Source organism: Rattus norvegicus, chromosome 4 (assembly GCF_021556685.1).
Source record: "Rattus norvegicus strain SHRSP/BbbUtx chromosome 4, alternate assembly SHRSP_T2T, whole genome shotgun sequence".
Classification (NCBI taxonomy): domain Eukaryota; kingdom Metazoa; phylum Chordata; class Mammalia; order Rodentia; family Muridae; genus Rattus; species Rattus norvegicus.
In genome coordinates, this window is record NC_141537.1 from 35,724,472 (window position 1) to 35,741,454 (window position 16,983).

Consider the following 16,983-nt stretch of genomic DNA (forward strand, 5'->3'; position numbering starts at 1 on the left):
ATGATAGATAAATAATAGATGAATAAATAAATGGATAATAGATAAATGGTAGATGACAGATAGATAGATAATAGATGGATAGATAGATAATAGATACATGATAGATGATAGATAGATGATAGATACATGATAGATAAAGTTAATGTACTACTGGCTATATAAATTTGTACAACAATAATAAAGACTGTGAAACCACTTACAAGAATATGTATTTTATTTTATATTGATATGGACAGTCCTTTGTACCCTCACCTAAGTATTGTCACTTGCTCCTCTTAACATTATAAACACAGTAAAGTGATGTTCCCACTTGACCAGGCGGGAAGCTATGTGAGAAAGCGCTCTGCCCAGGATCGTACCTATAAGCACGAAATCCCAATCCAAAATCACTCCCTTTTCCAACTTTTAAGTCAGTTGGACTTCCATCTGGGATAGAGATCCTGCCGAGCCCTGGACCCTCAGCAAGCTGTGCCATCTCTGAGTATTGTTGTATTATGCTGTGTATCACGGTGTGTGTGTGTGTGTGTGTGTGTGTGTGTGTGTGTGTGTCTGTGCTATGCCACACTGTACATCAATCACTCAGTGTGTCACACTGTGCATGACACTGTATTTAAATTATTGGGTCATTCATCATTCATCCCCACTTCATCAACTTCAAGCTTCTTTTTTTTTTTTTTTTTGGTTCTTTTTTGTTTCGGAGCTAGGGACCGAACCCAGGGCCTTGCGCTTCCTAGGCAAGCGCTCTACCACTGAGCTAAATCCCCAACCCCAACTTCAAACTTCTTGATATGAAGAACTGTCACATCTATTTAAAATTTTTTAAAAAATCCAATTTACCTTTCATTGTATTATTATTTTATGGTATGAGTGTTTTGCCGGAGTTTATATCTGTGTATTGTGTATTCAATGCATTCTGAGAAGGCCAGAAGAGGGTATTGGAATCCTTGAAACTGGAATTGTGAGCTGCCATTGTGGGTGCTGGGAATCCAAGCCGAGTCCTCTGGAGCACTAATACCCCTAATGACCAAGCAACCTGTCCAGATCTTTATTTACCTCTGCAACGACAACAAACTGGGGACAGGGAAATGGTTCCGTGGATAAGCACACAAGCCTGACAGCCCAATTCAATCCCTGGAACCAATGTTTAAAAATATGAAATCAAATGTATTGGTGTGCAGCTGGAATATCAATATTTCTACAGCAATAACGTTAATAAAGAGACAGGAGACTCCTTCGGATCCTTGAGGGCCAGCTAGCCTATGGTATGCATTGAAGCAGCAGAAACAAAAGAGACTCTGCTTTAACAAAGTAGGGGGGAAAATCCCACAATGAATCAATCTTGCTTGGTATTGATTTATGGTTCCTTCAATTGTTTAAATGAAAGACTCCATCTTGAATCTCAGGGGCCACCATGAACCTACACAACCTACACAAGAGTAGAAAAATCACACGCAACCAAACTCACGTTCAATGGGCAAGCACGCACACTGCCTCGGAGAGCATGCTGTTCTAGGTCAAGTGCTATCTGTGATGTGTGATCAAGGAGTTAAGTTCTAAAGGAAATGCCGACAGTCTGGAGTGGACACAGTACAGGTCTGTCTCCTTCAGTCTTCAGTTAGGGAATCTTATCCTTGACGCCATATCCGTCTTGGGAATGGTAGCCTCACTAAGTGTTTTGTAGGAGTTACGCGGTATGGGCCAGACCCTGGGTTTGGAAAAGAGGCGAAGCAAAATGACTTTGTGGCTCACTATGAGATCCTGGGAGGGGCGTGGAGTGCTGCAGAACTCTCCCCTAGCAACCCTCACAGCCTACTATTCCCTGGGGAGTCTCGCTCCTTTTATTTTTTCATGAAAGTTTGGCAGGCTGAGTAAGAAAGACTAATTGGAGAAAAAGTCCTCTCAGCACAGGTCTCCTTTGGTATGACCTGTGATGACAGCCACACGAGGAGATTGTGAGGCTGGGTTCCTTCTTTCATTGAGTCTGTCTTACTGAGAGGGAAAAACTGCTTTGTGTGATGGCTTCATGGCAAATGCTGGCAAAGGCTTTGCCTGCATACTGAGAGACATTTCTGACCGCAGCTCATGAACCACACTTATTTACTCTGGCACATGCCCACTATTTGTTCATAGGCTTTCTGTCTCTACTAAATGTGTTCCAATTTTGGAGGCTAAATCATTGCCAGTAGTTTCCAAGACATTCCGCTAGGCTAAGCAAATTGCCCTAAGTGGTAGTCAGAAACGACTGGCATGGTACTGTAAATACAGACTATTTGCAGAAAATCAACGACAAAGGACATCTTATCTTTCCTGTGCCACTGAGACCCATAGGTTGTATCCTTCAGAAAGGCATCCAAGGTGGTAACAAGAAGAATACAAGGGATTTTATCTGCACTAGCACTCAGAAATTGCACCGACATTAAAAATGAGTTAGATAGCCTAAAACAGTTCTGGCTGTAGTATTCGGGAGGTGTGCCGCTGACCACAGACCAATTGGTATCACCTTTTGCCTATGACGGCTTTAAGATGAGCATAATGAGATCCGAGAGCAATGGAGAAGAAAATGGTGGTCTTCGTGGTTTCCTCACAAACCGTTTCTCCGTCTGTTTACCCCATCCCACGGGGAATCAGCACTAACGATGACAGCGTGTGCTATACTGAGTGATACTGACCGGAGATCTGGGGTGACTGGGAAATTCTCTTTCTGTACTTAAACTTCCCAGTACTCCTAAACTGATCTGGGCCATATCGCACCCGAGGCAGACGAAACAAGAGATCTACTGTTTGCCGTTGCTTCCCAATATGTAACTTCTTTGAAATTCTCTTACTAGGTTTGTTCCTAACCAGAGATGAGATTTTAATTACATGTGCTCGTGAAAAATAAATCAGTCTGTGCACTACATGGCTGGAAACATTAGTATCAGCTCACCAATATGACATGGTTTCGTTTGGAAAGAGTTTACTCCAAAAACAAATAAGCGATTAGAAATACTGATTTTTCTTTGGAGGAGGCAAACAAAATTCTTGCAAGTCCTTACATATTTTATGGTACCTCTTGAGTCACACTGAAACTAGTGTCTTTCAGCCCAAGGGTGAAGCAAAATTAAGTTGAAACAAGCCACAATTAAAACTCTCTGTGGCGGGTTAGAAGGGAGACAGAAGAGCCTACGAATCTCTCTTTGTATGTATTCTGTTACCATTTCGGCTGTTTTAACGTTGGATGGCGAACAGCATGACAGAGGACTAGGTAGGAACAAGGCTACCACATCAAACTGATAGTGGGTAGAGAAAACATTTGACACCTCCCGCCTTCCTTGCCCCTTGTCTGTTTTTAATTTTGCTAAATCATTCCCGTCTGGAGATTGTATATTTTAAATTGACTCTCTGAGCAACATAGAGGTACAGTGTCAGGGAGCCCGAACTCAGGCTTAGGCAAAGATCTGCAGAAACTGTAAGACTCTAAGTCACAAAAAAAAAAAAAAGAAAACAAAAGTCAGACAAGGAACAGGGTATCTGACAGCTCAAATGGCGTTACCTTTACATCACCTGGAAAGATGGCCTTTCGACAAGGTTTCTCTCGTCATGAATTGAAAATTTAGTGTGTTTCGAAACTTTTTGAGGTGATGCCCTGGGAAATGAGAACCTCCATTAAATTTCACTGAAAAAGAGATTTAACAGTGGAGAGAACTTCGAAGTGGGCCTGTCTGCCCACCAAAATGCAAAGCTGATAAAAAGCAGAAAAACACTGAACAGACTCCTCGGGTATGGGATGCATACACATGCTCGCACAGAAACCCTGGTAGCATTGGAAGCATCAACACTGGGTGTAAGAGCAAAACTGACTTCTGTCTCAGTGTGTCCTGGGCTCCGTCTCTGGGAGTGGCAGATGGAAGGAATTTGAAACTCACTTGTTTTAGGCAGTAGCTTTTAGCATCCACTCCCAGTGCATATGTGCCTGTGTAATGACGGCAAGATGCATGATGGTAATTTCTAACCAAGGAGTAAGTATGAGGCTCAAATGAGATCAAAGCCACTATGGTTAAGTTCAGGAAAGGGACAGGTAAGTAATCAAAAATTGTTATCCACTGTTTTTATCCAGAGACTTAAAACAGTATATGGGGTGATAGATAGATAGATGTACATATATACATATGTATGCATACACATATATGTATACAGATATAGATATACATACACATATATGTATTTATATGTGTTAATATATTGTTATTAATACTAATTAATGCATATATTAGTTTCCTTTCCTGGGGAACTAGCCTTGACCATAATCTATAATTACTGTTATCATCATTGACTGCTTTATCATAAATGTTTTCTCCTGCACAGTTTGGAAGAGAGCTCTCAGAATTTGGCATGACCATGGCATTGCACATCCCTGTAATATCTCTTGGCATCATTGATACTGTGGTTCCCAAGCAAGCAGGCTTGGTGTGGGCTTACACATAGATCTGCACCATGCTGTAAGGGAAATTCCTGTTGAATGGCATTTCTTCATGTTTTTGTCAACATTACCATTTAAGGGAGTGACCGGGATGACTTGTTCATTTTTTTCACTAATAAAAGAGATACGATTTCTTTTTCCGTGGCCTTGCTTCCAAGAAAAATTCATGTCTAGAGTCAATGCCATTCTTAAAAGTGAAGATTTACCATGACTCTAATTTCTTTGGAGTACAGATTTTATTAAATTTACTTGTGTGTGGAGGGCAGGCGTTGACCCCAGGCATTTTACTCAATCACTGGCTACCTTATTTCTCAAGATCGGTCTCCCACTGAACCTCGACCTCACCAATTCAGCTATGCTGGCTGGCTAGCAAGTTCCAGAGGTGACTGTATCCTCTTCCTGGCATTGGATTCAGGGTTTTGTTTTTTTTTTTGCTTGTTTGTTTTATTTTTTGAGATGGAGTCTCTCTGTGTATCACTGGCTGTCCTGGAACTTGCTCTCTAGACCAGGCTGGCCTCCAACTCAGAGATCCTCCTGCCTCTACCTCCTGGGTGCTGGGATTAAGTGTGTGTACTACAACTGCTCAGCCCACGTTCAGCTTTTGATGTGAGTGTTAGGGATCCAAGCTCAGGTCCTATTTTTCTGCGAGCACTTTGCCAATACAGCATCTTCTCAGGCCTCTGCCTTTGTCAGTTCAGTTAGAGGAGTAGTGGAGTCTCATTTAAAGGGGAAATAGCTGTTAAGGGGAGAGCAGAGATTCATAAGGTGTGTGCATTTGTGAACATCCTTATACTAGTGCTGGAAAGTCTATGCCCTGCACACATTTACACATGTACAATAGGGGTTCACATATAGAAACCACATAATTAGTTAGACTCACCACCAGTGTCTGTGGTTCTCACTGGGAATCAATATAAATCACGGGGGAAATTTTTCTGTGTTTCAAGCTAAACCAAAACTTTGCCTCGGAAATACCTCAGTGGGTGTGTTCTGTCTATGCTAGAATGATATTCAGAAAAATCTTGGATTAACAGAGCAAAGCGAAAGAGTGTCAAATCGGAACTGATGTAGGTATCTCAATGAGAAAATTCCCTGCCTTAACTCTGTATGTTATGAGAAACAGCACATCATCACCGCTGTTTCCTACACGATGGTAAGGAAGAGATTTGATCTGCAGTACAGGCGTACTTAGAAAGAAAGAGAGAAGAGAGAGGGGGGGAGGAAGGGGGAAGAAGGGAGAGAGAGAAGGAAGGAAAGAAAGAAAGAAACAAAGAAAGAAAGAAAGAAAAACAAAGAAAGAAAGAAACAAAGAAAAAACAAAGAAAGAAAGAAAAAACAAAGAAAGAAAGAAAAAACAAAGAAAGAAAGAAAGAAAGAAAGAAAGAAAGAGAGAGAGAGAAGGAAAGGAAGGAAGGAAGAGCAGGCTCAGATCATGGGATTACAGTCTAAGCAGGGCAGAGCTTCAGGCTCTTCTGAATCATTCATCTTTCTGATCTTTGAGGAATCGGCCTGTGGGGTGATGCTGGGTGTGCCTGGGTGAGGGTGTGTGCCTTGGTGAGGGTGTGTACCTGTGGGAGGGATGCCCAGAATCCTTTCTCAGCGCCAACCCCCAGGAGGAGAAAGGCATAGACAGTCCTTGGTCTTCTGTTGACAGAAAAGTCAGACACGTTCTAGTGCCCTTTGCTCCCTGACAGCACCTCCTCCCTCCACTGTAGTAAGACCTGACTACAAAACAGATACTCTGCTCTCTCAGCCACTGGTGCTGGTCCTTCCTACCCACAGCAGGCAGTCTATGGGCTTGAGTCTAAAATTTCCCTTGTCCCTTGTCCCCTAAAGTTTACTTCACCCTCATGAAATGTCACCACCAAAAGTTCACCTGTTTTTTGCTCTTGTTTTTGTTTTCTGGTGGCCAGGGACTGCCTTAGCAGTTATAGCCCCTCTTCATTATTTTTTTTTAATTTTGACACTATCATTGGAAGTTGCCCAGTTGAACTTGAACTTAATACGTAACCCAGGAAGTCCCTGATCTTAGCAAGCCTTATACCTTGGCATAAGAAGCAGTTGAATTTCCATCCAACTGAAAATTCCCACCTTCAAGCCAAAGTTCTGTGGCTCTTGAGTTATCCAAGAAGCCTTGCCCTTGCCTTCACCCCGCCTCTTTAGGAGACAGAGCACATTAAGCTGTCTATACCCCTCTGCTGTCGTTCTGACTAGATTATCAGGTACAATTCTGATCCTTTGGAAATTCCTGATTCTGTTTGAAAAGCAAGTAACATCGGGATAGGGGTCAGGATGTGTGCTACGTATGGTAGGAAGTTCAGCCTGTATAAGAAACAGACAAAATACAAAGCATATTCATCCCCATGAGACAACACAGCACAGGGGCTCTGGGTGGCCAGGTAACAGAATTACTGGTCTGGACAGAGGAAGGGATGTGCATAAAGAAAGAAGAACCCCTGCAAATCAAGAACTGTTCCTGGCCCTTCCTAAGTGAGCAAAACACAACCAGTCAACTCACCCTCCTATGCTCCTTTTCTAAGCCAGTCCCCACGCTGTGTTATTTAAACAGTCTGAACAATTCTTTAGCCAAATGATCGTGTCCCAGATTTCTCAATTCTGACACCCAAACCTTGGATTTGGCACTTCAATAAAACGTTGTCACCGTGTCAGCTGGAAAGCAGTAAGTCCCTTGAGGACTGCAGAGATGGGCACAAGCTAGTCACACTCAACTTGTAAGGAAGATGTACTATATGCTAAGTAGTTCAAACCCACAATTAAAAGTAAGTCATCATTTTTGGAATTGTTTTTATTTTCTTTTTAAAGTTCTTTTTGGCTCTAGTATACACATCTTTTTTCTTGAGGACACCTAAGTGTTTTTCATGCACTATATAACACATGAGATACTAACATGATCCCAGTAGAATTGGTTTCCCAGAAGGTGATACTCCAGGCCCTCAAACCACCTGATGCCACCTCTTCCAACTCAAGGAACGTCCCTATCCACTCAGGAGCTGTGACACTCTGGGGACAATTGCCCAGGCCAATTTTTATAAACAGGCCCTGAAAACTCAGCAAAGAAATCCATCTTTGTGGGTGGATGTGTGTGTGGACGGATGTGTGTGTGGATGGATGTGTGTGTGGATGGATGTGTGTGTGGACGGATGTGTGTGTGGATGGATGTGTGTGGATGGATGTGTGTGTGGATGGATGTGTGTGTAGAATGGATGTCTATAGGGCTTGTTATAGGTTTTCTATATGGAACAAGTGAAGAATGAAGAGAGTAGGACTGATACTTAAAACCAGGAGAGAGATGATTATTAGACATTTACTTGATCTGTCTAACCTGGGTCTTTGAATTAAGAAGGGATTTAGGACTCCAACTTTTCTGCCTCTTTCTACATTTTGACAAGAGCATGAAGTTTATTTAAGTCAGCACCAAAGTAGTATCATTAGTATTTCAAGGTTCATCAGTGTTTGATGACAAAGTTACCTCTGCACATAATAACAGTTGTTATGTGCAGATAATGATCAAAGGAGAGAAGAAAAAACACACATGAGACACTTTGTTTATTTTTAACAGTCAATTTTTTTTCAAACAAGCTACAAATGATAGTCATTCCACATCTTCTGTCCTGAATACGATCTTTCACAAAAGAAATATTACTTCTTCTCACAGAATAAGTCTGCCAAGACAGAAAACAGCAGAAATTTCCATAGTTTGCTAGTGAATTACAAAACAGCAAAACAATTAACAGTGAACACAATGAATCCCTTACCTCCCCGGGTGATGGGGGTGGGGGGTTTATCCTATGTCTCCATAATTTCACATTTTGAAAGGTGTTTTTACATTAATTCTTTCTCTTATGTTGTACTGTAAGGACAACACTTTGATGGAGAAAATTCATGATTGACTTTCCAAGGTATAGGAATGAATCAGTGTTTGTACCGCTCCTTTGTCAGCCGAGAAGGGAGCTGCAGAAACCTGTGACTTTGCAGTCAGAGACTGAAGAGCATCTTTTCCATGTGAATCTATGAGATTATTTCATTTTAGCTGAGATTACTCTTGAGGAGGAAGGAGGCGACCCATATTCTCTTTCCAGCTACTCAACCCCCAGGAGCAATTCCCGAGACATCAAGATCTCAGTCCAGAATACATGAGACTCCTTACAGCCACAAACTCATTGGGTTTTCCATTCTCCGAACTAAAAATTGGTAGAAAAAAGGAAGAGGAGGAGGAAGAGGAGGAGGAGAAGAAGAAGAAAAAAATCTCGAAGGGATTTAAAAAAAAAACTCAAGAGTAGGGAGGTGCTCAGAGAAATAAGCAAGCAGAAAGTCTCAGCCTTTTTCTACAAGATAATATTCCTATGAAGAAATGTCTCTTGCAGATTTTTGTGGATTAAAGAGACAGTATTTCCCCCATGCAAGGCTCATGTCTCTGAAGAATTTGATCTCGACGCAGCAGAAGCAATCTCTGTATTTGGTGTTTGGAGTCTCAAGAGGAAAGCTAAAACAAGTGGTCATTACCGAAAAGTCCCAATAATTACTTTAATGGGAGAGGGTGATTTTATGTGAAGGTCTTTGTGACAAGTCAGGAAGAAACAATCAAAAAGGAAAGTGTTTTCACAGCTTGTGACAAGGTAATACCAATAAATAGGAATGGTGCCTCCATCCTTCATCACAGAGACCCTAATACTTGAATTGACCATATAATTTATTGTCAATGCCAAGGTTCTGTAGCGGGGGAAAGGGGCTGCAATTAGCAATTATGCTGGAACAACAGGTAGGAACAGTTTATACAAATAACATATGTTCACCTTATTGATACTGGAGATGAGATTGTGGAAGAACAATGGCAGACAGTTATCTAATTAACGTTTACTGTGTGTGAATGGGCTTTTATGAGACGCCTAACACTCATTTTAACTATAGTGTCTTCTGTTAACCAATTACTAAATCAGTAAGTCTTTTAAAAATGCAAAACTTATTGGATATCTATTTGTTATATATGGGTGTATTCGTGCATGATATGGAGGATAGAGGTTTGGGCATACATACGTGATGACACATGTGCACAGATCAAGGGAAACTCTGTGAGGTCAGATCTCTCCTCCTTTCCCTCCACCATGTGAGTTCTGGGGATTGAACATAGGTCCTCAGGTTTGGCAGCAAGTACCTTCATCTCCTCACCTACTGAGCCATCTCTACAACTAACCTCTCCACACAACCAGATCCTGCACATCTTTCTTCAGGGTCTACAGTGATGAGTCTACAGATCTTCCCTTCTATGTGTGAACCCCCATCACACAGATCTACATCCACATCCAGTGCTGGGTCAGGTTTCACATCAGTCCAGTTTCCAGCACTTCATTCCACCTAAGTTATTTCCAACCTCTAGGCAGGCCCTTACCTGCCTACGAGCTCTCTCCTGCCCCAACTTACCTTGTCTGTATCAGACACGGAATTAACAAAAGAAGTTGACATACCCAGATCTCATCACAAAAACACTGACAATTTGAAAAATCAAGTCTCTACAATTTAGAAATGCTTGCCCATGATAATTACCTCAAGACACAGAATTTAAAGGAGCAATCAAAGAACTCAAGGAGTTGAAAAAAGATGCAAAGAAGTGCCTCAGTAAAGAGAAAGGTTAAGAGAATCAATGCCTATGTGGTACCTGATAGAACACAAACATAGGGCTCATAGAAATGACAGAGACATCTAAGACTTGAAAGCAGAATTCAATAAAGAAAAACACACAAGAGTTGACATAAAGATGGAATTGAAAACACCCAATGACCCAACCACACAACTCAAGGGAAAGAATGAACCCAACAGAAGATAGTGTTCACCAAGACTAGAGGTTAAAATGGAGAGTCTGGGCAAAAGAAGCAAGGAATATGAAAAAGAAATTAAAATCTCAAGAATGGAGCATCCAAGAAATGTGGGACATAATGAAAACATCAAACAACCTAATTGTGGGCATAGATGAAGCAGAAGAATTCCAAATGAATGACAGATCTTCAATAAGGTCCTACGAAGCCACCTCAATGGCCCTGCCTTATCTTTGAAAATCCGGAGTTGCCTCATACACATCAGCCATGTTGTAAGGAGCACTGGCTCTCTTTTTTAAGAATTGCTGCAAAGGGATATGGAGATATGAAGCAATATTTGAGAGAGGTGTGTAGGTCAGGTTTCTTGGGTTTTGTTTTTTGACACTGCAGACACAAAACTATAAGACACTGGGCTTGTGTGATGATACAAATGATCCAGAAAACATGGGTACTTTCGTAAAAATAGATAGGGATTTTTTATTTAACCCAAAGAAAAGGCTCAACAGTGGGGAACAGGGGGTTTAGAGCACATCATTCTGTATTAATCACGAAGAAAATGGATGTGGTTGAGGGTGTAGCTCAGTTGATACAGTGCTCCTCTAGAGAGGGTGAAGGTCTGGATTCACCCCTGGTACTGCATAAACCAGAAACGGACCCCAGGACTTCAGAGGTACATGTAGGAGGATCAGGAGTTCAAGGTCATCGTTAGCTATATAGCAAGCTCATAGGAAGCTTGAAATGACATGAAACCCTATCTCCAAAAATTTGGCTAATCTAAAAAGAAAGTGGTGAACAGAGAGTTCACACTGGTGTTATCATGATTTCTTAGTCACAACCTTAGCTAAACCCTATTGAGGACTGGAAAATTAGTGAGAAACAGGGCAAGCTTCAAAGAGGATTCAGGAAGCTTCTAAGAGGAAGTGAAAGGAGATATGGGAACTGAGTGTGAGATACAACAGGCAGAACTGAAAGATTGGTCTGTAAAGTTTGTTTAATGTCTAATTTAGTTGATGTTTTATGAATTCTTTACTATGTATTGATTTGTGATATGGTAGTTATGAAAAAAGTCAGACAAAACAGGGGCACATTGGATAAAAAATGAAGGTCTATGCATGAACAGATTTTTTTCTCCCCTGAGTATGCCACTATTAACATATTGACACACATTCATGTGTGTGTGTGTTTGTGTGTGTGTGTGTGTGTGTGTGTACCATACATATATGTATCTATATACTTATGATTACAAAAACCAGATTCTATACTATTTATACTATTCTGTAATTTGCTCTTTACACATAACAATGTCTCTTTTGTACTTTCCATCTCAGCAAAAATAACTCTGCCTTCTGCCTTATAAAAATATGAATAGATAATACATGAACATGATACACTATATAATAGGACAACAGGATAGTCTTCCAATCTCCCAACCAATTTCTCCCCAGAGACAACCACTATTATCACTTCCTTAAATGTCTTTCCACAGTCACACAATGCATATAAACATACTGAATATACATACGTATGTGCATATACAAACAGTTACACCCCACACATATTGTTCTATACTTTTCCTACTAACGTTGGTTATATATTTTGAAAGTGATTCCATATAGAAAGCTACCTCATCCCCTTAAATGGCAACATAGTATTTTACTGTATTTTTACTTAACCAAATTCCATGCTTGAGTATTTTTTCATTTTTCACACTTAACTAAATACAACCACATTGAATAAAAGATAGCATTATTCAATGAGAGAGAGAGAGAGAGAGAGAGAGAGAGAGAGAGAGAGAGAGAGAGATGGCAGGAGAGAGAGATGGCAGGAGAGAGAGGGGGGAGGGAGAGGGAGGGAATAAATTGAAGGCAAAAAAGTTTTTCAAAAAGGCATTTGCGATATAAAAAAGTGTGCACGGAGAATAAGTTTAGAGCTGAGGTAGAGCAATAAGATTCCTTGCATAGCATTCACAAGACCTTAGATTCAGTCGAGCACTGCAAACCTATATATAAAATAATAAAGTCTGAAGCTAGAGCTTTGTCTAGGAGATGCTGGGTAAACATTTGACAGACAATTTAAAATCCTAGGTGCCCATGTTTTTATCAAATAGAACTGGCTGTCTCTGTTACTTCCAAACAAGATTTGCTAAGGGGGAGCCTCTCTGTTCTGATGCCTTACACCTCTAGATCAACCTTGATGCAGCTTCCTTCTTCAGTCAGTCAGTAGATATTCAAAGCTCAGCCTTACATGGAGAGCCACGCCCACATGTGGGTCACATGGCAGAATCCAGGGGTTGCAAAGAATGCAGCAGCAGCGAAGGGTTTCTGAGTGTACAGTAACCAATGGTTAATTTAAATTCAAATGCGTAGTAAGTCTGAGGTGCCTCTGACCATGCTCATCTGTGCTGCACTCTGCATGGTCATTGATTGTATTCTTCCTTCTAAGGACACAGAACATGCACACTTAACACTGTACATGTTGTAGGCAACAGAAACAAAAGCTGACCTGAGAATACTCTGCCCCAAGTATCACAATGATTTTATTGTCTATACAAGGTTTTCTGTCAGCTTAGAGACACAACGGTTTAATTATGGAGAGACTTTCAATATTGACTTGTCCTTATTTCTAATATTGAGATATCAAATTACTATATTTTTGAATTGGACTGGATTCAAATGTTAGGTTTTTTTTAATTTGCTATTTTATTTACTGACTTGATTTAAATTTTAAATTTTTTGAATGAGTTTTGGCTTTGGATTCAGGCAGAATTGGCAACAATCTCTGAAATGACCCTAAATGGACTTCAACCATTTTGCAAACCTTTATATGAAGTAGTTTTCTCAGCATTGATTATAAAATCAAAATAAAATAAAATCTCTGGAGAATATTGAAAATGTTGTATATCTGCAATAACCAATATCCTGGCAAGATTTAATTCTTTCTGTTTGAATGAGCAAGTACCTGAATCTCTTTAGTACACAGATTTGTTTTGTACTTACTATATACAATTAATTATTTGTATTAAAATTATTTTAATGTATATTTCTTAATGACTTATTATGAGTCAATGTTTGATTTATATAACGACTTTACAGACATGGAGTCACACAAAAATTTCTTAACGGAAAGGGGTCATCAATAGAAAACCTTAAGAAGCCCTGGCCTAGATGGCCCTTTTTTGTTTACGAGCCTGCCTGGCTAAGAAATCATGCTCCTTTGTGTGATCATGATTATTGCATTGTCACTTTTTAGAGGGGCATATAATACAGATGGCAACCAAGTAGAAGTATTGAAATTATCTATTTGCTGGGGGAAGAAATCAGAAGATGTAGTTTCTTTCATATAAAATGAATTATTAACTAAATTGACAAAACAGGCACTTTTAGTGGCCCAAATCTTTTTTTTTTGGGGGGGGGGACAAGAGGTGTTGCTGCTCTTTTGTTTTGAGATAGAGTCTCTCTATGTAACCCCGTCAGAACTCCACTGTAAGAATCTCCTATTCTAGCCTCCTGTGTGTGAGAACTTCAGGTGTGTAACACCACACCCAGCTAGTTAGAATCAGGATGTGGATGGGTGTCGGTCTGTACCCACTGGGTAGGTGAGAGAAGCTGTACCATTTGGTCCTCTTTGCTCAGTGTCCCTCCCTCCACATGCTGGAAGACAGACGTATGTGAAGAAGACCATGGCAGATGGGTTTCAAGCATGGCGCTTCTTAGGTAATCATGTTAATAACTGCTCCGGTGAGAGCTCAGAGGAAGCAGGGTTGCTGGAATCAAAGGGATGCTTAAGTGGAAGCCAGGAGTCTTTACTAATTCCTTGCCTTGCACCTACCTACCTACCTACCTACCTCACTTCCCAGCTGAGAGTCTTGAAGGCTGGCAAAAGCTCAATGACTGGTTCCATAAGTTCTAGAAGTGAGCACTGTTGGCCTTTTGTTCGTTTGTTTTTGTTTTGTGTCTTTGCTTTTCTTACTTTCTTGCCTTTTATTGAAAATGGATTTCTTTTTCGCCTAATAGATCCTAATTATGGTTCCTCCTCCCTCTGCTCCTTCCAGTTCCTCCACACCTCTCTGCCCAGCCAGATCTACCCCCTTTCTGTCTCTCATTAGAAAATGGGCTTCTAAGGGATGATAATTAAATAAAAACTAATACGTTGGAATTGGACAGAACAAACAGAAGGAAAAGAGCCCAAGAGGAGTCACAGGAGTTGGAGATCCACTCATTTGCACACTCAGGAACCCCACAGAAACACTAAACTGGAAGCCATAATATACACACAGAGAACCTGATACAGACCCAGATAGGCCTTGAACACACTATCTCGGCTTCCAATGTGAGCTCTGCTCATGCTCTTTAAGACAACCTTGTTTCCCTGGTGTGCTCTGTCCATGATGGCTCTTACACTCTTTCCACATCTTCTGTGATGTTCTCACCAAGCCTTGAAGGGAGGTATTTGATAAAGACATCCCACTGAAGGCTGCTTCAGGGTCTCTCACTCTTCACATCATGTCTGGCTATGGGTCTCTACATTTGTTCCCATCTGCTTCAGAAAGAAGATTTTCTGATGGTGGATGAACAGGAATCTGATTGATGAGTATAGCAGTAAGTGGGAAGGAAGGAAGGAAGGAAGGAAGGAAGGAAGGAAGGAAGGAAGGGAGAAAGGGAGGGAGGGAGGGAGGGTGGAAGGGAAAGGAAGGGAAGAAAAGGGAAAGGAAGGAAAGGAAAGGAAAGGAAAGGAAAGGAAAGGGAAGGGAAGGGAAGGGAAGGGAAGGGAAGGGAAGGAGGGAGGGAGGGAAGGAAAGAGAAAGAAAGGAAGGAAAACCTTCTGGACTCCTTATCTAAGACAAGTTGTAAAAAACAATCACATAGCTATACTCCATGTCTGACTGGCCAGACTCAGTGGTGAAGGGGAAGGTTGGCGACCTAGAAGCATACCCAGATCACTCTGGGACCCTTCGTGTCTGTCCCTGAATACTGTAGAATCAAGCAGACTCCCCCAGATCTTCACCTAGAGTCTATGTTTCTGCATATGGACCTGGAAATCACACAGGCCTCCTCTTCAGTTCTGCCCACCATCAGGGAAGTGCCCATTACTTTTTGCACGGCCTCTAGCTGGGTGGTAGCTAGTATAATCCTGCAGCCATAAATTCCAAACACAGCTAACTGTTGACCTCGTTCTAAAGCCAGCTGACGGTGGCTTTGCCTCTGGGAGTCAGCCATACAACTGAGTACTCTCTGCTAACCGGGTGCCACCTTGTCTCTCTCCTCTACATCATCATTATAATTAATAAGCAACAATATCATCCCTCGTGGTTACGTGCTCATTAGGTGTTAACTGGCCTTAGCATCATTATCTCATTAAGCCTTTCCAGCTAAATTACTTTATCAGCTTCCCTCCAAAGGGGGTCTGTGCTGTCTGCTTGCAAGGAATCCTAAGCACGAGCTAAGGAAAGCAAAAGGGGAAATCACGGCGCCTACAACAGTTTGCAGCGCGAACATTTCTTTCAATATTAATTTTTTTCAATATACTTCACATTGCTATAAATCCTCTCACATAAGTGTTTCAAACAATATCCAAAAGCTTTGTAGTGTATGGCAATCGTTTTTGTGGATGGGGAGAATGTTGTAGGAAAATAAAGTATTTACAGCAGTTTCAACTTCCTCCCTCCTCCCTCCTTACACTTCTGTTCGAATAACTGATCTCTCCGTCTTTTCTGGGATGCTCAATTTGGAAATCTCATATTAAAGGCTGTGAAGGGGCTTGTTCATGGACCCCCTGCTTCAGCTTCTCTAGATGGGGATCTTTTCTTAACTTCCCTGGCAATGCTTACCTTTTCTAATAGCAATCATTTTATAAGCCGGCCTGTTACAAAGGGAGATGAGGAACAGTCTACTCATAAACGAATGGAGAATATAGACTAATGCATTCCTCCTGATGTGCTTTCATTCCTAAGGGATGACACTCACCGCTACTGCTCCGTCTATTGTTCTCGACTTTTCGCGGGAACCATGGATTGTTTTGGTCTTTTCCACCGTTATATTCCAGCTCTCGAACCTTCCCTAGAGGTTGCTAGGTCGCCATGCAGAGTCTGAACTTGCCCTTTCGCAGCCACTTAGTCACCCTCTGCTTCCCATTTCAATTATCCCTCCCCCCTGCCTTCCCCAATCCTTAATCATCTCCCATGTAATTCATCATTCACTGTTTCCCAAGTAATTTTCCCTTCTAAATATCTTATTATTTCACACTCCTTCTCGAACATGTCCTTCAAACTTGATTGTTCATTTGATTTTCTCACAAATTGGACCATCTTACTGGACAGGCAACCGTTCCTGTGTGCCATTGTCTTCTTCCTCCTCTGCCTCCCTCTCTACTTGATAAATTCGTTATTTCCATCAGAGCCGGCTAGGAGCTGAAATGATACAGGTAAAAATCTGTTCCTCTCCTTCCGTTTATTCAGTTAATTGTAGAAACCCAATTCTCGTTTTAGGTGGAAAAAAATCGAGATTTTGTAACTCAAAAGCCTTCCCCACATAAACAATCTAGGCTTTTTGTTTTGTTTTATTTTGTTTAATCTCATCAAGGGCAATAAAAGAGATCTGTCCCCACCCCCAGATAAAATAGTGTAACATAGTACTGCTCTAAGATAAATCAGCCATTTTTTTTCTTCTTTGGGGATGAAGCCCAGCATCATATCCA